The sequence below is a fragment of the Uranotaenia lowii genome, chromosome 2 (genome assembly GCF_029784155.1).
Source record: "Uranotaenia lowii strain MFRU-FL chromosome 2, ASM2978415v1, whole genome shotgun sequence".
Classification (NCBI taxonomy): domain Eukaryota; kingdom Metazoa; phylum Arthropoda; class Insecta; order Diptera; family Culicidae; genus Uranotaenia; species Uranotaenia lowii.
The window spans coordinates 377,039,214-377,066,492 of record NC_073692.1 but is presented as its reverse complement, the minus strand read 5'-3'; the positions used below and the strand labels follow the sequence as shown (position 1 = coordinate 377,066,492).

At 36.4% G+C, this 27,279-nt stretch overlaps 1 protein-coding gene across 4 annotated transcripts in view; it reads left to right on the top strand.

Moving 5' to 3' along the window:
- LOC129746506 (uncharacterized) overlaps nt 1-27,279 on the top strand; it is a 262,794-nt gene that overhangs the window by 148,430 nt on the left and 87,085 nt on the right. Inside the window, exon 1 of one of the 4 annotated variants that reach the window (XM_055740183.1) lies at nt 20,166-20,280. The exons of the other annotated variants lie outside the window; for them this stretch is intronic. The gene's annotated coding sequence lies outside the window, so the exon portion shown is untranslated. Of the gene's footprint in view, nt 1-20,165; nt 20,281-27,279 lie in introns of those variants that run through there. 4 annotated transcript variants of the gene reach the window in all.

Here is a 27,279-nt window from a genome sequence, read left to right as displayed (position 1 = left end):
AAAACTTTTTCCAGTCGATGTGTCTTGTGAGATCATATTCCATATTTGTTGAATTTGAAGTATTGACCCCATTGGTGATGGTAATTTTGATAGGTAAATGGTCACTACCATTGGGATCAGGGATTACCTTCCACTGGCAATCCAATGATAGTGAATTTGAGCAGAGTGAGAGGTCAATTGCACTTTGTCTTGCAGGAGGTTTAGGCACCCGTGTTTTTTCACCCGTGTTCAAAACTGTTAAATTGAAACTGTCACAAATGCCATAAATAAGATAAGAACGTCTATCATCAATTTGCTCCCCCCAAACAGTTCCATGTGAATTGAAGTCACCCAGGATCAACCTTGGCTCAGGGAGCACTGAGCACAGGTCCTCTAGGTTACTTCGATCCACTGCAACTCTATGAGGCCAGTACAAACTGACAACACATAAATCCTTACCTCGTATAGTTGTATGGCATGCAACAGCTTCAATTCCTCCTGATAAAGGGAGGTGGATTCTATAAAAAGAGTGGCGCTTATTGATCCCCAAAAGCACCCCTCCATAAGAATCGTTGCGATCCAAACGGATAATGTTATAATCGTGGAATGAGATGTTTGATTGAGAAGAAAGCCATGTTTCTGAAAGGGCAAAAATATCGCAACTAGTTTCATGAAGAAGAAATTTGAACGGATCCAGTTTAGGAATGAGACTACGACAATTCCACTGTAAAACAGTGATATCTCCGACCTCTGGGCGTAAATTAGCCATCGAGAGAGATAAACACTGAAAGAAGGGGCCAAGTTTGCATCAATTGCATTAAAAATGTCTTTAATACCGGAAGCATAGAGGTAACAATGTTTTTTATTGATTCCGAAACGTTTAAAAAGGTGAAGATCCCATTTAAAATGTCAGATAATTTGAAAATTCCAGATTGAGAAGTTGATTCTGGTAAGATTACGTTAGGAGAGGCAGACTTAGAAGCTCTCGCAATATCTGGTGTATTCTGTGGGGTCATATTAATACGGAACCCGGGAGGGACTTGTTTTTCTTTCACTATAGATGTCAGTTTTGGCTTAACACCAATTGAGGGACAAAATGTTGGAATTTTTGTTGGGATTTTGGGGCTCTTTGGTGCTGGTCTTGAGCGTTTTCGCGAATTAGCTACAAAAATGACAGGATGATCTTCGTCGGTAGCATCTGATTCTCCATTGTCAACTGACAGCGCAGAAAAAATGTTACTCGAATGAGATTGGATCGGGGGCGCCGCGCTCTTCAATATAGCGGCATACGACCGTTTTGACCGTTCCTTCAAAGAGCGCTTTTGGCTATCCCAGCGACTCTTATATTCCTCGCACGAGGAGATATCATGGGGTGAGCCCCCGCAATAAACACATTTCTGCTCTATTGCTGAGCACGCTCCAGCCCCATGATTCTCGCCGCATTTGGGACACCGTGGCTTGTTACAACAGTGCGACGCAGTGTGTCCCAACTTATTGCAATTTTTGCAATCCATTGGGCGAGGAACAAAGAGTCGCACAGGCAGCCTCAATATTCCGTCAATCAAGACATAATGAGGGAGGGCGGTACCCGCAAAGGTCACACGAAATGAACCTGAAGGTGAGTACCCTTTGACTCCATTTACGACGGTGGCAGTTCTGAGTTGGCGGCAATCCAAGATTTCGACCGAAGCCGAATCGAGGCTCTTGAACTTACCAACGCCGTTGGATTTCACGTACTCTGCCTTCAGACTCATTTCAGTAATCACGCCCTCGATCTCTACGTCTCGAGACGGAATGTACACGTGGTACTCTAAGTTTATGAAATTGCTGGCAGCAATTTCATTTGCGGATTTCCGGTTAGCTACTTCGACTCGCAATTTGTTAGGTCGCACCTTTTTAATGCAGGTTACGGAGGACCATCTCGCCAGATCTCTTGTGATCTGAACCACATTCAATTGCTTTCCATTTTTTTTGGGCCGGATAAAAACCACCCAAGGACCAGTGAAAGTAGAGCTCTCAGTGTAGACTCGGAGTCGGGTAGCTTTACTTTCAACTGAGGATGACTCAGAATTAACATCCATTGGAGAATGAAATTCATTAGAAGGACCCGCAACAACCGAATCCTCTAAATGCTCCTCATCCTCATAGACGCTATCCTCCTCATCCTCAGTTGAGGGGATTGACCCCCCGCCTTCGTTCATATTTCTTCAAATATGAACGAAGCAAACAATGTTCGAATTATAGAGAAAAAGATAGTAAAAAGAAAAGAGAAAAATAAAGAAGAAGAACTTACAATTTTTTCCAAGCACTTCTTAACGAGCTAATTTTCTTGAGTGTTTTTTTTCTTCGGTACACAACCACGTTTTCTTTCGTTGATCGCAGCCGGCCCTGGCGATGACGACAGCAATGATTTTTCCTCGGTTGATAGATGATGGCTCGATTCACCGGGAGAGAATGACCAATCGGATTCAGACTCGTGCAATGCTTCCGTTATCCGGTCACGGCCATTAATACCGGATCTATCGGACAACCACCCAAACAGTAATCAAACCCGGAATAATTGGGAGGAAACAATTTGCACTCCTCTGCTGATGGTCCTGGTGCTGATGGTGACGACAAGACAGCCTGATGTTCCAGCCAGATGTGGGGATTGCGCACCAGCGCTGCCGGGGGAAACACAGCTTGTCACTTCTGTTGCTTAATTGATTCGGCAATTGACGACCGAATGATGCAGGATAACTGCTTGTGGAAACTTCCAACTTTTGGTTCACTTTTATGTGAAGCACCCGATAAATAGCGAAACAAAAATACCAATGTGATTTTTTTTCAAGGAATCGAATAAAGGTTGTTAAAGCCTCACAGCAAAAAAAAAGAGTTGTTACATTACATCAAAATCGTGCACATAACCTGAGTCGCTGAAGGTATTTAAAATTACATTATTTTGAATGTAGCCCCTTCATTCGATTTCTCTAAAAAAAAAACCACACTACTCACCACCACTCATTTGCTCAAAAAATTTCCAATCCTAACAAGATTTTTCTGAGCGATATTAAAAATGTTGGAAAATTGAGGATAAAAAGGCCATTACTCCACTTTCCGATGCGTGCGGTGGCTCAAACAGTCTACATTCGATTTCTCGGAAAAAATCACATAAGGCAGGACCCGATGAATTAAAAATTTTCAATTCTGAACATATTTTTTCTGAATTAATTGAAAAATGTAGGGGAATTGCGAGTAAATATAGCCATAACTCCATTTTACGATGCGTGCGGTAGCTCAAACAGCCTTTATTCGATTCCTTGAAAAAAAAAACACATAAAATTAGCCTCGTTTGATTCAAAATTTTAAAGTCCGAGCATGCTTTTTCTAATTTATATAAAAAATGTAGTAGAATAGAGGTTCAAACTAAAAAAAACAGCTTATATTCGATTGGTCGAAGAAAATACCAATCGAATATAAGCTGAAAGGTCTCATTTGGTTCAAATTTTTTAAATCAAATCATGCTTTTTACATTATTAATTGAATAATGTAGGAAAATTGAGGATAAAATCAGCAAAAACATTAATTTCGAAGCATAGGGTGGCTCAAACCATCTTACTTTGATCCTTTGGAAAAAATCACATATAAGTCTATTTTAGTTCTACTTTCAAATTTGGTCAAAACCTAGGCATAACTCATAAAATATAAAGAAACAAAACTTGAAAAAAAAAATTTCATTAAAATTAATCAGCACATTTTAAATCGTATTTTAAGTTTTCAAAAACCCGTTCATGATTATTTTTATGGAACTTGCTCAAAAAATTTCGTTTTAGAAAACACCACTATTTTTAAAAGATTTATTTCAGAATGAGAATAAGAATAATCCCGGTTCAAAATACACAGATGTTGAAAAATAGGGAAGAGAAATTTTTAAGAAGCATATTCATTACTCTCGAATATTTGTTCAATATTCAGTAACTATGTGATTAGTTATCTACCTATCTGAAAATATCATTTTTATTTCTACATTATTTTGAAATGGATTAATTTTATATTAAGGAACGGGAACAAATTAGAACCACAAAAAACCAAAATTAGGCATCCTGTATCTTAGAAACAACTGGACCAAAAAAAATCAGTATCTTTGATTTGACAAATTTGTTGTGATTAATTTTGTACTCGTCATTATTAAACTTATAAAACTTGAATTATGCCACTTAGTGTAACACACAACCGGCAAGCCAAAAAAGGGGATATCTCGTATTTAGTCTGCAATGTGTTAACAAGGTGTTGCAGTGAAGACTTTTTTTTAAATTATCTATTAATTCCAAATTCAACAGATTTCGATCAGTTCATTTTTTACCTTTCATTGGGTGGGATGATTAATATTATTTACATAACCCCAATTTTTTTCCTCCGAACTGCGCATGACAAGATGAATTGATGCTATAAATTATCCCAAATCGATACATCCAGCCGGAACGGATTTGCGATGGCCAGTAAGTAGGAAAGCACATGTAGCTAACAACTTTATTGGCATTCAACTAGATCGCAATAAATCCGTACTCAGCCAGGCAGCATGTGGGTCAGTGTGACTGATTTAATTACCCCTCTCGTTTCGACGTCGTCGTCGTGTGGGGCTGACTGGTTGTGGGATTACGGCCGGAATGATGACAACTAAACCATAAATCTTATCTAGGATCCTTTCTGATTTTTTTCACTCAGAGACTGCCAATGCGAGAAGAGATATCAGTTTTGCTGAATCAGTAATAAATTTTGAATGAAAAATCTGCTAGTTTGATCAACTACTGCTGGCTGCTAAAAATATTCCCCTTTTTTCAGCAGCTGAACCAAACATCAATGGGAACAATCGGCTTGAAATATGTTATGAGCTTCAAACTACATAGGCATTATTTCTTAGAATCGGTTGTTAACACGTACACATTACATGAGTCGAGATTAGGAAATTTTATGTGTTTAGCTTATTGTTGCTAACGTTGTTTAAAAGTTACAAATTTTTATGCCAATTTTAAAACGTGTCAAATGAACGGGCTGACATAATCCATTCCTCGTATAAACTTTCCGATAGAGTGGTTCAAGTAAATATTTTCAATTGGAAAAGTTGCCAATTTGATTTCAAATAAGAAATCAACCTAAACCAATATTACTAAAAAGCATTAAAAATCTTATAATTAAATTGTTATTGATAAAAAAAACCTAGACTATCGACTATTGTTTACGCCTTATGTTAACTCTTATATAAGGAAAGAATTTCGAGTTGGTGATTTTTTTTTTTTGGTTTAGCACTAGCCAACAAAAACAAATTTCTTACGAAAAAGAATGTTTAGCTGGTTTAGAACTGATTTGGCGCTGGATGAAGGAAAGAAGCCAAACAAGCGTTGTATCACGTTCGACATTTCGACAAGACGATTAGAGAATCTGTTCAGAACAGTTGCGATTAGATTTATTGAAGGAAAAATCTAGAGCTTGTTTTGATTTGATCCTATGAGCCACCCGACTTTATTCGAGAAAATCGCTGCTGAAGTTCTATAACACATTTTTGAATCTTAATTTAAGTATGTTCATTGACACGTGCGACGAGATTAAATACGAGGTAGAAAAATTTGTAATGAAATGATGAACAGGCGAATAGGCAAGCATCAGATGAGCTTCGTAGGATAAAGTTTGGAAAGGTCTTGAAAATTGTAAGTCTAGGGCATTTTGTATCGGAAAGCATGAAAGTGTGTTTGCAAATAGATTTGTTTTACCTTAAAACGTGACTTATATTGTCGTAACCTTCGCTAATTTCTGCCAATTTGCTTCAAATACTGAATTTATAAAATGATCATACATTATGATTCCTCTGATGTATGACTCAATTATTGGTATGTTATTTGAGGAAATTCTTCCAGCGGTAATTTCTTAAGCATCTCAAAAACTACGACTTACGTTTGAATCCCTGAATCGTTGTCTGTGGGTGATATACGCTCTACCGAATTGGTGAAATGACCTTGTCCAAGTCTCTAACAAGCAATCTCCCAATCACTTCGGTGCCGCAGCTTGGATTCTGTGCTGAGGAAGATTGTACATCACCCAACTATTCAACACAGGTTATGCCAACTAGCATTTGATAGTTTTATTATGTTTTTATTGAGGCATTTTAAATGCAACTAGTTTTATAGTTGTTTTAATATGGACATGAAAAATTCTTAGATTCATGACTCAACCATTTGTTTCCAGGCTAATAAAGCTTTTTTACGTAATATACAGTTTAAGTTCAAGCTTCTTTGAATGTTTTATAAAGGCACGCAGTGCTTTATTTCAAAACCGTAATAAAATTAGGTAACAGTTTTCAATCAAGATGTCAAAACAGGACACGCTCAAGCAAAATTTCACATTTGCAGTCTAGATTGCATCATATTTGAAATGGGATTCCCATTTTTACATATTCTTGATAAGTCATGTGTGTTATTTTTGAGCTAAATAAAAAATATATGAAAATCTTTGGAATACTTTAAATTAAAGGAAGTGGTATGAAGATCTCAACAATACGAGTATTGAGGGAAAGGGCCAAACTAGTAGCATAAAAAATTTGTTGCTTGACGCCATCATGATTCTAAGATGGTGGTACCCGCTTTTCTTTTCAAAGCTTTAATTGACTGACAATCTCATGAAACATCCACAATATTAGGTGAAAAATTTCAACGAGTACATGTCGAATTTCGCAATCTGAAACCATCTTGAAATCTTTTCTTTTCAAATCTGTATATTACTGATAATCGCTTTAAATTTCCATAATATATGAGTATTGAGTGAAAGGTCTAAATAAAAAGAAGTCGAATTGACGGCTTCCGCTTGAGTTGAGAATGATGTAAATCACTGCAATTCAAATGAAAGCCCCACAACATGGGTATTGGGTAAAACGACAATGCAAGAAGAAATCGAATTTGGTATTCTGACGCTATCTTGAAATCCAAGATGGCGGCTTGGGCTTTTCTTTTCGAACCTGTATATTATTGATAATCGCTTGTAGCCCCCATGATATGGGTAATAGTTGAAAGGTCTAAACAAGAAGTTGTTTAATTTCACTATCTGAAGCCATCTTTAAATCAAGATGGCGGCTTTCGCTGCACTTCAAAATGTAGTTAATCACTGAAAATCATAAATCACTGTATGAAATTTTAATGAGATTTTCGACCATTTTTAGCATTTTCAAGATCAGCGGAAGTCAGATTGGCGTCAGAGTGCGAAATTCGACTTCTACTCGTTTAGCCCTTTCACCGAATACCCAACCCATGCTGTGGGGGTTTCATGTGATTTTTAATCGTGTACAGCATATTAGGGTTAATTGGGAGCCTCCATCTTGGATTTCATGATGGCGTCAGAAAGCGAAATCGACTTCTTCTGGTTTAGCCTTTTCACCCAATAACCATGTTGGAGTTTAATAGGATTTTCAGTGATAAATAGCGTTACAAACTTAAGCAGAAGCCGTCATCTTGGAATTCAAGATGGCGTCAGATAGCGAAACTCGACTTTCTCTAGCCCTTTCACATACTGCCAACATTGTACGGGTCTCATGTGATTTCCAGTCATTAACAGCATTTTAAAGTTCGGTGGATGCCGCCATCTTGGAATTCAAGATGTTAGCAGGTAGCGAATTTCGACTTCTTCTAGCTTAGCCCTTTTACCCACTACCTATATTGTAGGGGTTTCATGAGATTTTCAGTGGTTAACAGCATTTCAAACTTAAGCGAAAGCCATTGGATTACAAGATGGCATCGGAAAGAGAAATTTGTCTTCTTCCTGTTCAGCCTTTTCACCCAATTCCCATATCGGGCGGCTTTCAAGCTATTTTCAGCGACCTTGGAATTCAAGATGGAGTCAGATACTGAAATTAGACTTTTTCTAGTTTGGCTCTGGTAGTTCCAGCGATTTTAAGTTCTTTAGAAAATTTTAAAGTTAAGAAGAAATCGTCATCTTGAATTTCAAGATGGTGCCAGACAACGAAATTCGACTTCAATGGTATAATGCCAACGGACATACACCAATCACTTATTTATTTGAAAAGTCTGTCCTAATTTACTGTGCTAATTTTTGACAAAGGAACTCATCCTACGCATGTAATTGGTCAGCTTGCTAGAGAAACCTCTAGTTTTAGCTATTTATGTGGCTCTCATAAAACCTATATAAAATTAATTAGCCATTTTCATGACCATTATCAAACTACTAAGCATTTAATTAACTAACGTAATGTTTTTTGCAAAATCAAAGGGCACAAAATGATGCCATGTTGATGGATTCGCAAAGTCAAGTATTTGAAAATATTATTTCAGGTCTATTTTTTATCAATTTAATTATGTTTGCGATGCCATAATGTTATGTTATACAACTATGTTGTACAACTATGTAAAAGCATAGTGAATTTATAGAAGATCAAAAAATTAACCATGATGAAGTTTCTAGAACAGGACCAAATAGCCAGATTTTAGATTTATTAGTATCACTAGATGTATCAGGCCCGTGCGAAGGACCGGTTTATGGGGGAGGTTTTCGAAATTAAAATTTAGCTAAAAATAATAACAATACCAAAAATAAAAAAAAACAAAGAAATGAATTTCAATCATCATTTTCTTACTCATGATTATCACACCAACTAATAAAATTATTAATTTTACTGAAATACTTATTTCCGAAACAAATCACAATGAAAGTTTCGAATCAATAATATTTTCTAATTTAGTTTTCAAATTTGAAATAAATTTTTCCAAAACACAGATTGAAAAAAAATCTGAATTTTAAAATAAATTTTATACCACGTTAATGAATTAACCATGATAAATTATTAGGAAATAATAGTAATTGTCATTCATTATGCATCTTAATTTACATTTTTTTTCTCATTTTCAACAGAAGGGTTGATTGAAAACTCCGCTGAAGTGCTTAGAATTTGAAACAAAATAACCTCGATTTGATATGTTAATTTTTTATTAGGAAAAAATAAAGCTTTATGTTTTTTAACATAAAAATTCAGAATTAAAGAACATAGACAAAATTAACAAAAATATTTCAAAAAAATAAAAAAGCTTGACTTTTAAATGCGGTAAATTTATTGAATAATTTAAGAAAAAGTTCTTTAAAATTCTATTTGAAAATTAAAAAAAATATATGAAGATCATAAAGATAAGTTTTTTAACATTTAAGAAAGATTTTTATTTTCACTAAAGACGTCTCACCATTATAAAAACTTATTTATAGACTTCAATTGATAACTCAAAAGAACAGCAAAGAACAGCATTTTAGTGCTGATGTTTTAATAGTTGATTTAGCGTCCTGAACTCGAATCTTTTGTCAAATTTGAGCTATCACATTTAGTTTTGTTTATATGGAGTTCTAAAATGTGTCAGTTTTGATAAATCAATGGTTAACTATCAAACCTTCATTCATGAAGAAATCTGATAGATTTCATTGCAAGTATTTTTGACATTGCAGCAGAAAATTAAGAAAAAACTTGATTTCATTCACAAATTTGTTGGAACCTGCAAAACGATTTGATTTATGCTATAAAAAGTATGAAAATATCTATTTGGTTTAAAACTTCTTTGAAAATTCGTTGAATGAGGAAAAGTAAACACATAGAAAATTTCTAGAAGTTTTTTCGCAGAACTCAAAATTACCAGAAGTTCTGAAGAAAGTTGATAATTGATTCAAAGTTTTATTTAAAAATTTTTGTTTTCTTTTCAAGTTTTTTTCAAAAAAATACTTAAATAATTTTATCTTTTCCTAAAAAGGTATTTTGATATCACAAGCAGATAGAAAAATTGCATATTTAGATTCAGGGCACTCAAATGAGTCAAAATTACTTTTTAAATTAATTGCTCCTGGGAAAATTTAAATTTTGTGGCCATGTGTAATTTATGATTTTGAACACTTAGATAATCAAGAAACACAAAATCAAATTGAGACTAATTTTGGTTTCTTAAAGAATATTTCATATCAACATGAAATTTTTAATGACATAAATGATTCATTCAAATCTGAATTTTTAGTAATAAGGTATAGGATTTTAGATATTAAATGGCTTGCTAATTTTGTTCACCATCGTGAGAGATAAACCCCTGTTACATGATTTTCAACTTGCCGATGTATAAAATAAGTATTTGATTAATTAATTTTGAAAATAAAACGGTTCGTTTCATACTGCTCTTGTTAATTTACACTTCCTTATAAAAACCCATGCTAAGGACTAGGTGGAGTCTTTGTAAGTCCAATTTAGGGTTTCAATACAAAAAGTGTTAATTGAATAGCAAATCAAAATTTACAATTAAAATAAATTTCAATTCGTGAATGTCATATAGTGTCCTAAAATTAAATGTCTCAAGCCTAGAGTGACTTAAGAGTAAATTCCGCCGGAGGCGAGCCAATAAAAGTTTTTGGTTTCCGATTTTATATGTCATGAATTGAGATATAAAAAAAAAGAAAAATCATTGATTTTCTTCTTGAACACCATTGTTTTTTTACTGAATAATTATATAAAACTGACCTGATAAGTTATTTTATCTATAAAAACCTGAAAGCTAATAGAAACTTACTCAATTTTAGTTTTTTGTGATATTTTTATCACATTAAGAACCGCGAAAAAACAAACAACGAGAAATTTCAATGTAACGTAAAAGTTGTTTACTTCAAATTTAGTCCTCAGTATGGCGAAATTCTATGATATAATATTAGAATTAGTCACTCTATCAATCTTTTCACCTTTTCATCACTATCGGTTGAAATTGAATGTAATTGAACAGAACGGCAATTTTTTTCATCAAATTCATGAAAATATAGCTATAATATCATTGAGAAAAAAATTATGAACTTTATAAATAACCTGCTGTGGTCTGTAAAACTAAGCACTTTTATTATTTCACTATGACTGCCGTTCCAAGGAAGACTGTCCCACGTAACTTTTGGTTCATTTTCCCTTTTTTTGCTGGAAATACTCTCTTTTAGTGTTAACTTTCGAATAAAAACACAAACAAGTATACTTTGTTTCTACGCAAGAATGTCACACTAAAGTAAATGAAAATTTTATCAAAAAATTCTCTTAACATGAGTTTAAACTTTTGAATAAAATGTTATTCACCGAACACCAAAATAGAGGATGGAGGAGGAACGAGAAGCCTTGAGTATTTTATTCAGAGAAATTCTCACAAACAATTTTTAGTAGGCACCACTTACAGGATCTTACAGGATATTAAGTCTTCAGTAAAAAATAAATCTCCTTATCATCTTTACAGATATAATGAAAAAAAATAAAACAACTGGATTCTCAAGTGACGAAAATATTATAATTTTGAGCACCGGAAAATAAGCTCTCAGGATCGTTAAATCATTAAATATCGGTCACAGTTGTACCGGATAAGTTTTTCAATGACTGTCCGCCAACTGCATCATTAATATAAGTCGCGAATGATTCAAAGATGTCAAAACGACTATAATCGTAACAAAAAAAAAATAGAATAATCGTATAAAACTCGCAAAAACAGCATTTTCCTACCAAAGTGGAGGGAATATGCCTACATTTTTTTTTTACTTCTGGCTAAAGCGATAAGAACTATACAAATTGGACGATACTCGACACCTTATTCGTACATACTGAAAGAATGCAAGAGAGGGCAAGTTTTTGTTCTCAACGCATTTAAGCTGTTGCCAGTGACAATATTTACAGCTTCTTTTATTGAACAATTCTTCCACATACAACATCCGATTTTTAGCTATCTGGTTGCAGAGAGAACAACACGGCTGTGTTTCGATCTAAACCGACTTCAAGTAATCATTTTCACGATATTCCACTTATTTGGTAGGAATTGCGATTCGCTGTAACATTCTTAACGACTTGAACTATCATTTTAATGCGATTTTATGTTTGCTGTGTGCCTAAAATGCGATAAAAACTTGCACTAATCCAACGATGACATGATTGCCTGTGCCAGCAGTGACATAGAGACTCGAACTCTTGAGCAAAATGATACATTGCCACTACGAACAACCAATCAAGCAAAATAAGGCTGAGGCTGAGCATCAAGCGCAAAACAACATTCTGAACTGAAGAGCTGGGTGTTTAACTTCAAAGTTTATCTGTCACGGCCAATCATGCATTGAATCTTACCGGCTCACCAAAGCACTCACAGCGCTCGGTCGATTTATTCAAGTTTTTTTCCCGTCTGATGCTTGGCGCTTGGCCGATGCGTTGCTTTCTGTTTCTATCTTCCTTTTTCTTGTGATGGAATAGGTAGAAACAGAACTCATGGACATGGACTCAGCAAACAAGTATTCTACCAACTGAGCTATATCACAAGGCCCCTGATGAAGATTTTTCTTTGATAGAGTGAGTGAGTTTGATAATTTGACTACAAAGATACAACTTCTATTGCGTTTAAAACACACAATTTCGAGCGATTATGTTTCACTGATTCAGGTTAACTATTAAGTGGTTATCAAAAACGTCCTTCATTTACGCTAAATTTCTTTTTGGTACGTCTGACTTGTTCAGGTCAGTTTTCACGCTTCGAAGCTTCATGCGTACGCAGTGTACATTGAAATATTAACCACGCTTTCCATCAGTCGAAGGTCATCTTGGTTTGGGACCGGCTAAAAATATGATTTAATGAATCGCCGCAAATATTATTGGTTTATTTTATTCCACACTCAAACGACACATCGCCGTTTTCGTGGCACCATGTCAACTGGGTCGATCTTGATTTCGTCCCACCCCAACCCAAAACCCAACATAAAATCGAAACGAAACCAAATCTGTGCGGCGCGCCAAAAGGGATTGAACGTCAAAAATCTAATTACACATCCCCATCACTAAAAAGTACTTCTGGCCTGGGACAACGGATGCTAAAGTTGGGTGCCAAACATACATGAATGGAAACAACGATGAACGCTTGCGGACGGCTAAACATGGACGGATTTATGTTTTGAGAAAAGGGGCAATCTTCACATTCGAAAAGGCAATAAAACTGTTGAAACCGAGTTTCATGCTAAGATATGTTTTACTATACTATCAGTTTTTTGCTGTTGGAGCTGTATTTCGTTGTTGTATTTGTCGTAGCCATAGGAATCCATTTCTGGTGCCGGCCCCAAATTTCGCTTCATTTTAGCACATTCCAAGGAAAGTACAAGTGCTGTTCTGTTCACATTGTCGGATCCAGAGAGAGAGAAAAAAAATGGCGATAAAAATAACAAAAACCGAAACCACCGCCTCCATTCCAACATTTCTTTTTTTCCTGCGGGGAAAAATGTGGTGGGTGTTTAGTTTTTATCGCGACAAGTTCGTTGGACCGATCGATTTTCCAGGGTGTCATCTCGCTCGCCGCGGACAAGTATGATGACAACTGTCGCCCGAAATATTTCGCGTGACTTCCAAAAAAACACAAACACTTGTGTTTTTGTCTCCGTGTTCCATCAAAATCGCGACCGGTGTGCGTCAGCAAATTTGGCAACTACAACAGCCTGCAGATGTTCGAGGGGCGTACCGATGTGTTACATCGGAAATGAAAATTGCTACATTTTCTGGTGAAATTAGCGGAAAAAACTGCGTAAGCGTAAAGTAAAGGAGCAACAGGCATTGGAAGACGTTCAAAGTTTAACCGAAAATCATCTCCAAAGATATCGCTTCACGGCATTTTGACCGTAATTTTCGCTCGCTCAAAGTGGGTAGGTACGTTAACTTTTCATTGCAATTAAATATGTAGGTAAGAAGGCAGCACAGCTTCAGCTTCCATCCCTCTAAGCGACAGCTGTTGACTTTTTTAATGAATCGTTAAAATTTTAGCACCTCCTTCGGTTTGTCTTTCAGAAGAAACGAGAGCTCGCCGCGACCCTCACAGATAACTTTTGATTTCGTTTTGGAAAGTGATGCGTTTAGTCGCTAAACGCGACAGCGATGAATGACTTGAAGAAGTTAAAATCCTATCAAATAAATTTAAAAAAAAAACGGATGTAGTCAATTTCATTGACCACCAAATATATGTTTTATTGAATGTTTCTCGCTTGAATATTACTCTGCTGAATGTTTAAAACTGATAATAAAAAGAAAATTGAGAATCGGAATTTTAAAGAAAACATTTGAAAAAAAAAATTACATTATGGTTTCTTGGGATGCGTACATCTTCAATGAGAAAGTCTAAGCAAATCCATTTCTGTAAACAATGTCGTTTCACTTGTTCGTTAAGCATTCGGACTAATAGTTTCATACATAATGAATGTTGCTAAACAGGGGAATGAAACCAGAGAACATAAATCGATGATCCATCCTAGATGAAATGCCATTTTGTAGGGATTTATTAGTGCTTCTCCGAGACTTTACGATTATCTATTGGTGATCATTTTATGACCGGTCACGGATGATGGTCAGACAGGAGCCTCTTCCGTAGAGCCGTTTTATTAGCCAAATTTGTGACTTGTCTTCTGTTGATTCCGTCAGTATTGAAAACGAGAAAACAAAAATCCTCCTTTTTACGCGCTGTTTTATCTCGCATATAAAACGTTACAAATGTTTCCAAGTTTTAGAGATTGTTGTTACTATTCCTGTTTCGGTGAAAACTTAGCTCATGGTTTGTCTAGTACAGCAACTGTTATCAAGGTTTTTATTATTATGTGTATTTTTCGCCTATATTCGTATATTCGTATATTCGTTAATGGACATCGGAAATGCAAGTGAACTGGTGGTAACTCAAAAAAAACAATGTAAATTTTTTTATCTGTTAATAAATGATGATCATTATAACTTTAAGCATCCACTTGAAAAAAAAGTTACAGACCATGCATTTGGCAAACGATGAGATTAATAAATAAAATACTCATGTCACGCTAACAAAAAAATTAAGTCAAACAAGGTAAAGTGTATCATTTATATATGTATGTATGTATGTTGGTTATCCACCATGGGTGCACGGATTCACCGCAGTTTCTGCATAAGTATATGTTCACGTGCATTCTTTAGATTATGATGAGTCGTCGTCTTCTTTGCTTCCAATACTCCTCCTCGACGGATAGATCTTGGCAGCTTCACGGAACCTTGCAAGTTTCACCCGTTCTAGCGGCTTGGTCATCATGTCAGAAACCATCGCATCCGTTGATAGATAACTTGGACTAATGACTCCTTTTTCTTTGAGCTGGCGAGCGTAGTGATACCTGGTGTCAACATGCTTGGAACGTTTAGTACTGGCACCAGATTCAAGTTGCTTGATGGCACTTTGATTATCTTCGTTCACGATCACCGGTAGCTTGATGGGTACTCGGAAATCTTCAAACAGCCGCAAAATCCAGTTCAGCTCCTTGCAAGCATCCGAAATGGCAACGTACTCTACTTCTGAACTACTAAGAGTAACGCAATCTTGTTCTCTTGAACACCATGCAATCATACCACCAGAGAATCGGAATAGATATCCAGTAGTAGACTTTCGATCTTTGCTGTCACCGGCCCAATCAGCATCAACGAAAACTTCAAGTGGCGTTGAATCGATTCCAAGGACCAGTTCATGATCGATTGTTTGCTTCAGGTAACGAAGTATTCGTTTCGCTTCCTTCCAGTCAGACGGGGTGGGGCAACTTGTCTTCCTTCCTAAAATCGATACCGCAGCTGCAATATTCGGACGAGTGTTCACAGCCACGTACAGCAACCCTCCAATCAGACTGGCAAACAGTTTGTTGTTCGGCAGTACATTCTCCTCCTTTGCCTGTAAGTGGCCTGGATCCATGGGAATCTTGGAACCCTTCGCGTCTTCCAAACCAAATCTTGACAAAAGTTTCTGAATGTAGCCCTTCTGACACAGCGAAATGTGGTTTTCACTGCGATTTACTTGGATGCCCAGGAAAAATTCGATGTCCCCGAGCGAAATTACGTTGAAATGACGGTCCAACCCTTCGATGATAGATTTGTAGTCCTCTTCTCATTCACAGGCTATCACAAAATCATCGATATAAAGAGCAATGTAAGCAATCTTACCCTTGACGTGCTTGACATATAAGCAGCAATCGTTGTTGACGGCTTGAATCCCATAGTCTTCAGCACACCGTCGAGCTTTTGATTCCATATACGGGCTGCTTGTTTAAGACCGTATAAACCTTTCTGCAAACGGCATACTAATCCCGGATCCGCAGATAATCCCGGAGGCAAACGCATATACACCGTTTCTTCCAAGTCGCCATTCAAATATGCTGTCTTGATGTCAGCATGCTTGATTAATATTTTCTTTTGATGGGCCACAGAGAGAAGTGTTCGGAAAGTGACCACCGGCGCAAACACCTCATCATAGTCGACACCATATTTCCGTGAAAAACCTTGGGCGACTAGGCGCGCCTTGTGCCGGATAACAGCTCCATTTTCGTCCACTTTCTCTTGAAAATCCAGCGGCACCCGATAGTTTTCTTTCCATCTGGCAGCTTAGTTAACTCCCAAACTTTGTTTTCGTCCATCGACTCCAGCTCTTCCAGCATGGCCTTTTTCCACAATTCGACGTCTGAACTTGCCACTGCTTCTTGGTATGTGCGTGGCTCATCCGATTTCTGTTGTACCAGCGTGCAACTACCGTAACGGTCAGGTGGAATGCCCTTCGTCGACCGCTGCGAACGCCTCAAAGGTTCAGCTTCCGATGGACATTTTTCTGGCTCCTCCTCAATCGAACACTCTTTCTGCAACATTTGCACCTCGATGTCGGAAATAGGATCCTCCTACAGGCTGGTATCAGAGTAACCCTCGAAATCGTCACTCAGATTCTCTCCGTTGGAATTCCGTCGAATAACTTTGTGCTGCTCTTCCTGTTCCAGCATGGGAGCCTGAGTCTGTCCAACAGTCGTTGGTAAGTAAAACAGACCCTCATCACAACTGCCTTCGTCCTTCGAGTTCACGTTATCTTCTGGATCAGCTTGTAAAAAACGTGCATCACGACCTTTTTCGTCCTTTCATCCACGAATCGCCTGCCTTGTGCTGAAGAGAGTATCCAACAAATGTGAGTTTGACCGACTTGGCGTCCAATTTAGACCTCTTGGCAACAGGAACGAAAACGTAAGCTCGAGATCCATAAACACGCATCATCTCCATGTCCGGCTTGATGATTGCCAAATTTCAAACGGTGTTTTGGGAACCGCCTTGGATGGTAGCATGTTTTGCAAAAAAAACACGCCGTGTTGACTGCTTCGCCCCAATAGCGGCCGTCACAAATCTCGGGGTATTCGATTGTGGTTTGTCCAGCGATATAAAATTCTGCCGATCAGCACACATGTGGGAACTGGCTCCTGAATCCACAATCCAGCTTACTTTGGAGTCTTCCCACGTACCGAAAACAAATTGCTGTCAGAGTAAGCAGATCTCACCTTCGCTTGATGCCTAGCAACCGACCTCGAACTTGTGTTTGGTTGCCTTGGAGAATTTTCTTCCTTGGCGTTTCGCCATTTTTCACAGTAACGCTTTTTGTGGCCAGCATTACCGCAAAGATGACAAATGATGACTTGTTTCTGCTTCCCGTCCACTTTCAACACCGACATGTCCGCCGGAACTGTAGCCTTCTGCTTCTGAACTTCATTGACAATTTTATCCTTCACGAGTGCCAAAGTAAGTTCGTCATCCGTCCGGTTTTCAAGGGTCGTAGTGAGGGCATCAAATGTACTTGGTAAACTTCGAAAAACCAGTACCACTTGAAAATCATCGTCCAGCTTCGTTCCTGCGTTGGCCAGTTTCTCGAACAGACTTTCGAATTCCACCAAATGGGCCTCAATATCGTCGCCGTCATGGTACCTCAGGTCACAGATCCGCTTCAATAATTGCACTTTGGAGGATAGCGACTTCTTCTCGTGCTGTTTCGCTAAGTTGGACCAAACTTCTTTCGCCGTTCTCGTGTTCCGGATGTATGCAACAAACCAACCATCGCTCGTGCTCGCTGATCACCATCGTCCCAGGCAGCCACCGCAGCCACGTTACTTCTATCGGCAGCCTCTTCCGGCCTGGTTCCGGGACAGATGAACTTCCACAGTCCCTCTCGAATAAGCAAAAACTCAACTTTAAGCTTCCACGAATCGTAATTTTCGTTGGTTAGCTTGACGATACCATTCTTTTCCATTTTAGTCTGGGCCCACAACCTATTGTGAGGTGTGTCGTAGACCGGATTTAAATTAAAAATACGTCTGACTTGTAGACAATAAAAAAGGAAAGTGACAATTTATTTAACAGTATAATTAACAGATTGTTATGATGAGTCGTCATCTTCTTTGCTTCCAATAATTATATGGTCAGTTAAAACACATTTTACCTGTCGGCCATTTATGGGATTCGAACCCAATTCTATCGGAGGATAACGATTTATAGATTTCCTGGTAAAAAGTGGGGTATATATCTGATTATTTCTCTAATAGGATAACCAAAACAAATCTGGATTTGTGATTTTTTTTCTCAATGTGATGTTCAGCGAATTTCGTTCGATATTGAAAGCTTTAAGCGTCACAACGCAATTCCTTGTGCTGCTGAATTGATACTCATTACGGTGAGAATCAATTTCAAATGATTATCTGAAAACTTGCAACTCTGCTGTAGATTGAGTATTTCGTCGCCGTTGACGTTTTCTTGCAGCCATTATGCTTACATTTTCCGACGTATTAGTACCGAATAAAGGGTGATACGGTCAAAATTTGGTCAATATCAACTTGACATATTTCTTTCAATTTTGCATTTAAAAAACCTGAACACCCCTCATTTTTAAGGTGTGTGTGTGTAGAATGTTGCTCCTATTTTGATTTTGGAATTCACTCTTCAGTCTTCAAAATGCCGTCCAAGGAAGAAGAGCAGCGTTTCAAAATTTTGCTCGCGCATCGCAAAAAAAAACTCGAACGCAAAGCTGGCAAAATCGCTAAAAGTTGCCAAATCAACCGTTACAAATGTAATTAAAGTGTTTGGGGAACGTTTGTCGACAGCCAGGAAGTCTGGATCGGGGGGAAATCGAAAACAGGAAGCCGCTGAGACGACAAAGAGAGTTGCCGGTAGTTTCAAGCGAAACCCTAACTTCTCTCTCCGAGATGCCGCAAATAAGCTGGGTGTATCGTCTACAACCGTGCATCGTGCCAAAAAACGAGCCGGACTATAGACTTACAAGCAGGTAGTGACTCCAAATCGCGATGATAAACAAAATACGACGGCCAAAGCGCGATCCCGGAGGCTGTACACGACGATGCTGACGAAGTTTGACTGCGTGGTAATGGACGACGAAACCTACGTCAAAGCCGACTACAAGCAGCTTCCGGGACAGGAGTTTTATACGGCAAAAGGTAGGGGAAATTTCCAAGCACATGAAACTGTCAAAGTTCGCGAAGAAATATCTGGTTTGGCAAGCCATCTGTACCTGTGGCTTGATAAGCAGCATTTTCATAGCTTCCGGGACTGTCAACCAAGAAATTTACGTGAAAGAGTGTTTGAATAAACGTCTGTTGCCTTTCCTGAAGAAACACGGTTGTTCCGTACTGTTTTGGCCGGATTTGCATCTTGCCATTACGGTAAAAAGACCAAGGAGTGGTACGCCGCCAACAACGTGCAGGTAGTTCCCAAGGACAAGAACCCTCCCAATACGCCAGAGGTCCGTCCAATTGAGAAATACTTGGCTATTGCCAAGCGGAACCTAAAGAAGACCAAAAAAACTGCTAAGGACGAGCAGCAGTTCAAGGCAAACTGGCTTTCTGCGGCGAAGAAGGTGGACAAGGTGGCTGTACAAAATCTGATGGCAGGGGTTAAGCGTAAGGCTCGGCAATTCGGATTTGGAAAAGCGAAAGCCTAACTGAATATTTTTCCTGAATTTTATACTAATTAAACTTGAAAAAGAAATTTAATTTGATTTTTTCAAATAAACGATTGCACCGATTTACACGCGTTTTCCTTTGACCAAATTTTGACCTTATTGTAGTGAAGAAGAATAGAATAATAATTGTAAAATGGAAAATATTAACCTGATGTAAATAATAAAAACTACCTTAAGATTTATATCAGTGGAAAAGATTGTGAACACGCCAGTGATGGAAAGAGAAGAATACAAGCTCACAATATGAGAGAGAGATGTAAATACATATCTCTAATTAGGCTGCCAGTAGAGTAAAAGAGAATGAAAAAAAAATACAAGCTGATCTCGATGGTCGAATAATCAGTTTGAAAATGATTGGAACAAAGAATGGTCGTTTAAGGCGTCATTAGAATATTGAATAATTCAAATATTATTAATATCGGCAGTAAAAGACCATCAGTTACGACAAATCTGGCGCAGTTCTAGCTCCCAACTATTTGTTATGAAGGTAAATATAGATATATTCAGAAAGTTGATGATAATTCGAGGAAAAATTGACTTTAAAAATCCGAAAATGGCGGACAATAGACGCTGGACGAGGAAATCGAAAATGGAACCTAATTTTTTAAACATGTTTTGGTAAGTGAACCCATAAAAAATTTAGTAAAGTTTTACAGATGTTGTAAAGAAGAAGGTTATGTTTAATTTTCACATTTTAAAAACTAATAGTTCAAAAAAAAGTAGAGGTTATGTATTGTTTTGAAAAAATGCATTTCCGGAGAAGCTAAAATATTTATTTTCCTGCTAGGAAGGAAGGCTCTGAGAAGCCATCGATAGTGGGTATATAATTTTCCTTGTGAGGAAGGAAGGCCCTGAGAAGCCATGATATCCATGTAAGGAAGGAAGAGCCTGAGAAGTCATTGATTTTCCCTGTGAGGATGAATAGCTTCAAGAAGCTAATATTGATCCCTGTGAGGATGTGTAGCTCCGAGAAGTGAAAGAGCCTGAAAAGCCAATGATTTTCCCTGTGAGGATGAATAGCTTCGAGAAGCTGATATTGATCCCTGTGAGGATGAGTAGCTCTGAGAAGCTGACATTGATCCCTGTGAGGATGAATAGCTCCGAGAAGCTGATATTAATCCGTATAAGGAATTCATGCTTTGAGAAGAAATACTTAATCCCTGAGAGGATCGATAATCTGCAAAATCCCTGGGAGGATTGAAAGGTCGTGAGTTTTTATCTCTGTGTAGGTAGAAAGTGTTGTCAAGCTGATACTAATCTATTAAAAGATAAGAATTTCTGAGATCATGTTGTAAAAAGGAGGTCATGTTTATTTTTCACATTTTGAAAACTAATAGTTATAAAAAAGTAGAGGTCATGTTTTGAAAAAATGCATTTCCGGAGAGGCTAAAATTTTTATTTCCCTGTGAGGAAGGAAGGCTCCGAGAAGCCATAGATAGTTTATAATTTTCCCTGTGAGGAAGGAAGGCCCTGAGAAACCATTGATTATCCATGTAAGGAAGAGCCTGAAAAGCCATTGATTTTCCCTGTGAGGATGAATAGCTTCGAGAAGCTGATATTGATCCCTGTGAGGATGTGTAGCTCTGAGAAGCTGACGTTGATTCCTGTGAGGATGAGTAGCTCCAAGAAGCTGATATTGATCCCTGTGAGGATGAGTAGCTTTGAGAAGCTGATATTAACTCCAATAAGAAATTCATGCTTTGAGAAGAAACCCTTAATCCCCGAGGGGATGATAAGTATCGATAAACTGCAAAATTCCTGGGAGGATTATAAATTTATGATTTTTTTATTCCTGAAACTAATCTATTAAAAGATAAGAAGATCCGAGAAGTCGTTGAAAATCACTGCGAGATGAAAGAGCTCTGAGGAGTAGTATTCAATCTCTGTTAGGATAGTGGGGACGTGTCAGTTTAGTGATAAAATTACGAAGAAGTAACTTGAAGGATTCGGGATCAATTTTCGGTCGATGCGAGATTAAAGAGTCATATTCAATCCCTTTGAGGATAGTGGCGATCCCTGGAAGGCGTAAATAAAAACTTTAGATTGATCATGCTTGATGTTTTACAAGTTAGTATGAATAGTAATGAAAATGTTTTGAAGTACAAAAAAAAAAAAAAAAAATTATAAGTACTGGTCACAAGTTGACAACGATTCATTTTTATTATTGTGGAAGTCTGGAATAGTAAAAAAAAAAATCTTAATGAATACCGTATTATTTTAGTGGCTGTTAGTGGTCCCTATGAGGATAAATGCTTTGAACAGATCTCTGTAAATCTATAATGTTCTGAGAAACAACCTTTAGTCCCCTGTGTGGATGATTAGTTTCAAAATAATTGTTGATAAGAAACATTTTTGTACATAAAAATAAAAGAAAAAAAGGAATCTGCTTGTAAATATCAATGGATAACACAAGTAAAATGATCTCGAAAACGTTTCCAAGTATCAAGTTAAAGATGCATTTTAAGTTGAACACGATATTAGAATCGAAATGATAATATGTTATATGCATCAGAATCAAACATTGATCTGAATATGATTTTTATGATTGCTCGTTTTTATAGTATTTGTCAGACAGCCAATAACATGTAAAATAACAATTAAAATAAAGGTCATACATTCATTATTGATGACAGGAAAGATAGATTTAAAAGTCTTATCATATGAGCTAATATTGATCCATAAAAAGATTTCATAGTTTGAGAAGCAACTCTTAGTCCCAGGAAGAATAAGTTTCGATAAACTGTAGAATCCTTGTGAGGATATTTAAGTGTTTTATTCACTATTCCTACAAGGATAGAAAGCTTCTCAGAGCTTCTATTCTATTATATATTTTAACATGAGAGTCATTGATAATCGATACGAGAATAAAAAGCTTTTAGAAGCCATTTCAATCCCTGTGAGGATAACAGTGATTCCGGGAAGGGGAAAATTCAATTACTTCAATTCAATGCAATCTTAACTGAGCATGGCTCTAGTTAATTATGAGAATGGTTAAAGCGAGGATATTGTATTATCTAAGTGGCTGCTATGGAAACCTTTGAGGATAAATGGCTTTTGAAAACTTCGCGATTTCTGCAAATATATAATGTTCTGAGGAACAACCTTTAGGCCTCGTGTGTATGATTAAAATAATTTAAAACAAGGTTTTCATAAAAAGAAAAGGCAGAATAATCATTTTAGCAATTCTGCAAGACAAATGATTATGGTTGAACTGCTTTTAAAAAAAGGGAATCTGCTGGTATCTATTAATGGAACACTCAAATGAAAAATGATCTAGGAATCTAGATCTAGAAAACATTTCCTAAGTATTAACGATAAAAAAAATCTCTAGGTTTAATACGATATCGGATAGGAAAGATAATCTACATATTTATCTGAATCAAAACTAATCTGAATATGTTTATTTTTTTGAAACACAGTTGCTCGTTAGTATATATTGTCAGACGTTACATCTGAAAAAGAAATCTGCGGCATCCGTTAAATAGTTAGATGATAAAAAGTTATAAGTATCTTATCGTATCACCTGATATTGAGCCATATGAGGATTTCGAAAATAATCTTAGAGTGCCTCGGAAGATGATAAGTTTTGATAAACTATAAAAAAATTATAATTCTTTCATAATATCCTGAGAGTATAGAGAGCTCCGCCAAGTTGATATTGATATACTTGAAGATGAGATGCCATTGATAACCGCAGCGAGAATATAGAGCCATGAGCAACATTCAATCCTTTTAAGGCAAGGATAGTAGTGATCCCTGGAAGGTAAAAAAAAAACTGCTCTGTTAAATTGTATGCAGTAAAGAAAAAAAACATATACGAAGAATGACAAGAGGAATTCTCAATCTTACTTATGGAATCAAGTATTACTCCTGTTAAGGGGATAGGTACTGGATTTTTTTAAACACTGGTTGTTCTCGCATATTGTTAAGAAGTATGGCAATAGTTCGTTTTAATGAATGCAGAAGACAGGAATAGTAAAATATCTTAATAGCTGACACCCTATTATCATGCTTTCGTATGGTGATCCAAGTGAGGATAAATAGCTTCGAAAAGCTTTACGATCTCTGTTAACCTCTAATGTTTTTAGAAACAAGCCTTAATACCTGTGAGAATGTTTAGCAAACATAGAACATTTTTATCGATAAGTACACGAACAGTAGGCAAATCATTAAAATCCATTTCGCTACTAAATGGAAATGAAAAATGATATAAGAATCTATATCTAGAAAAAGTCTCCAAAATATAAAGAATTAAGATGCCTCTAAGGCTGAATACGATATCAGAATCGAAATTTCAGTGTACAATATGTATCAGAATCTAAACATTTATCTGAAAATGTTTTTAAACAAAGTTTCTCGTTAATATATGCTATCAGACAGTGAATTACTTTTAAAATAGGGCAATGATGGATAGTTTTTGTGTCAAATCTACAAAAGTTCATACGTTCAATATTGTTTAGAGGAAACCTCGAAATATCTTGTCTTTTAAAAAAAAAAAAAAGCAAATAAAGTCTAAAAATTAATGGTAACAAGAATTTGTTTACATGCGTATTTCGTTAAAAAAAAACCAGAAATGCTTTGATAAAAAGATTGACGTGGAAAAATGTTTTACGACAACGAAAGAAATGCATTTGCAAATATGTTGAAACTTTAATATCATGCTGAAACTGGTAGTTTTTCGTCTTTGACTAGATTCACACCTTCGAAAATCGAAAATTGTAAAATAATTTGATTAAAACCATGATTACATAAGTACCAAAATAACTGCTAAAAAGAATAGACAAAAGAGGGCATCGATGGATTCGTCAGTCATGTTTAGGATCTAGTATACCGTTGTTTTTTTTCTCAAATTTCATGAATTAGTCAATACATGTTAGAATTTAGTAGATATGAACGTGAAAAAAATATCTACAATAGGCATCGCTTTAGATTTTTTAGTTGAGTATCAAGAAGTTCAAAGATTGTTACAACTGCTTAAAAAATACCTACTTGATATTCGATATGTGTAAAGGAGTGCTTTCCAACCTTCCTAGAGGTTCAGTCTATTGTTGCAAGATTGATTAATTTTCGGGATCTTATGAGAACGGTTTGTAATTAAGGATTTGCGAAAACCAATGAGTGGCAGAAAATAGTCACATCAAGAGTCTGGAAGAGCCTATTAATATAGAAACATCATTCGAGTAAATTGATTCGTTGAGCACGTTTAGAGATCAAATAAAATTGCAGGAGTTGATTGACAATATGCAATCGAATTGATCTTTTTTTAAATAAGGACTATGCTAAAGGATGCAGTAGTATGCATGAAGTGAATAAGGAGAAACGATTGGTGGTCGGTAAACCAGCCTGCAATTGAAACCAATGAATACATTTTCTTTGAAATTTAGTTGCAAAGTTGTAAATGAATTATTTGGTAATTTGGCTTTTAACTGATTCCTTTTACGATTGTTATAAAAATGTATACGAAGTGAAAACCTATTGTTATGAAATTCTGCTTAAGCGTGAATCATATTTCTAGTGTTAATATGACCGCCAGTGTCGTTGTTAAAATAATTGTTGTCCAAGTAACATACACAAAAATCACCACCTACTGATATCTGCTACGAAGTGGTTCTGAATATGTAATACAGTTGAGATTGCCATACAAAAATTAATACTGACCTCTTTAGGTTTTTCTGATTAAGATTGGTTCCACATAGTGATGAATGGAGAGAACCGGGATGGTTTTGAGCCATTTCAAGTTTCGATCGCAAATTAATTTTGGTTGTGCCTTCAACAGCAGGAACTCCATAGAGCGTTGAGTCACAATCCTTATCAATATTCGAACCTGGTTAGGAAACATCAGCCAGTTAAGATCAGACTGTTTTCAGATATGTAGAATGCCGTTGTTAAAGCTTTGTCGCGCTAAGCAGTCGAACTAATTCTTCTTGGTACCCGTGTTTAATAGTGGTCTGTTGTTGCTACGCTGGACATGAGTGTAAGGAACGCAGCTCGGAATCGGTGGACGGGTGCCTGTACGTTGTGGTTGGAAACGAGGACATTCTGCTATTATTTTGAAATCGTTAATGGCTTGATGCAAAACTATTGAGTTGTTTAACCTTCACGCATTGCATCCTGCAGGAAAATGTAAATACGTTACATGCGTTACTCTTTGAGATGCACGGTCAACTAAAAAAACCGACTAACGAAATAAAGTTTACACCGTAATATTTTAGGTATGTTCAATGCACAATGCAATGCAATTTGGAAGAAAAAAAAAAGGATGTTTAAATATTAAAACCTTTTATAAGCAATGATTTTTTTAATTGGTGAATTATGATGTTTACAAATACTTGCTGCGCAAGTTAAGGAATTTTGAGATACATGTTTTTATAAGACAAAGATATTAAAAATTGAATAGCATGCTTTTAATTGATGATTTTGAGACACAGCAGTGTATAGCGAAGAATTATTTTAAAACACGTTTTGCAATAGATTATGCCATATTTACGTTGTGGTATTAATACTCCTAGGTTTAATAACACTTCAATTTTAAGAAAATTAACTTAAAAACTATCGTGCTTGTTTGCTAGCTGTTGATTTTTTTTTGCACTGAAACTTTTGAGTTTATTTTTCCTTCCTCATCCAAACACACCAGAAAGTGTGTGTTTATCTTAAACCGAATAAGTTTACTATTTAATGTATGACACTTTACCAACGGTGAACAATTTACGGATTTGAATGTTGTTTTTATGGAATTCTTTTCATTTTCAGTGAACTAAAGTGCTTAAATGGCTACACAAAAGAAATCAAAACTTTGTATTATAAATAACATTTATGAGGCGCATATAAAAAATCTTAATTTGTAGCTTTAGAAAGAGTAGAGGGGGAGATGAATGTAGTGAAGAAGAATAGAATAATAATTGTAAAATGGAAAATATTAACCTGATGTAAATAATAAAAACTACCTTAAGATTTATATCAGTGGAAAAGATTGTGAACACGCCAGTGATGGAAAGAGAAGAATACAAGCTCACAATATGAGAGAGAGATGTAAATACATATCTCTAATTAGGCTGCCAGTAGAGTAAAAGAGAATGAAAAAAAAATACAAGCTGATCTCGATGGTCGAATAATCAGTTTGAAAATGATTGGAACAAAGAATGGTCGTTTAAGGCGTCATTAGAATATTGAATAATTCAAATATTATTAATATCGGCAGTAAAAGACCATCAGTTACGACACTTATCACCCTTTATTAGCACCATTAATCGGAGCACGATGAGCGTTTTCTGCCGTAGAATCTAGCAGCGCATTCAACTCAATGAAGTCAACTGAATTATAGAGCTACAGATTCACAGTTTCATTTGACGATCTGGCCTTAATATTTTCGTCACTTGTGAACCTAGTTGTTTTTTTTTATATATATATTTCTGTAAGGATGATAAGGAGATTTCTTTTTTGCTTACAAATTAATACTAACTATTTAAACCTCTTTTGGTCTTCTAAT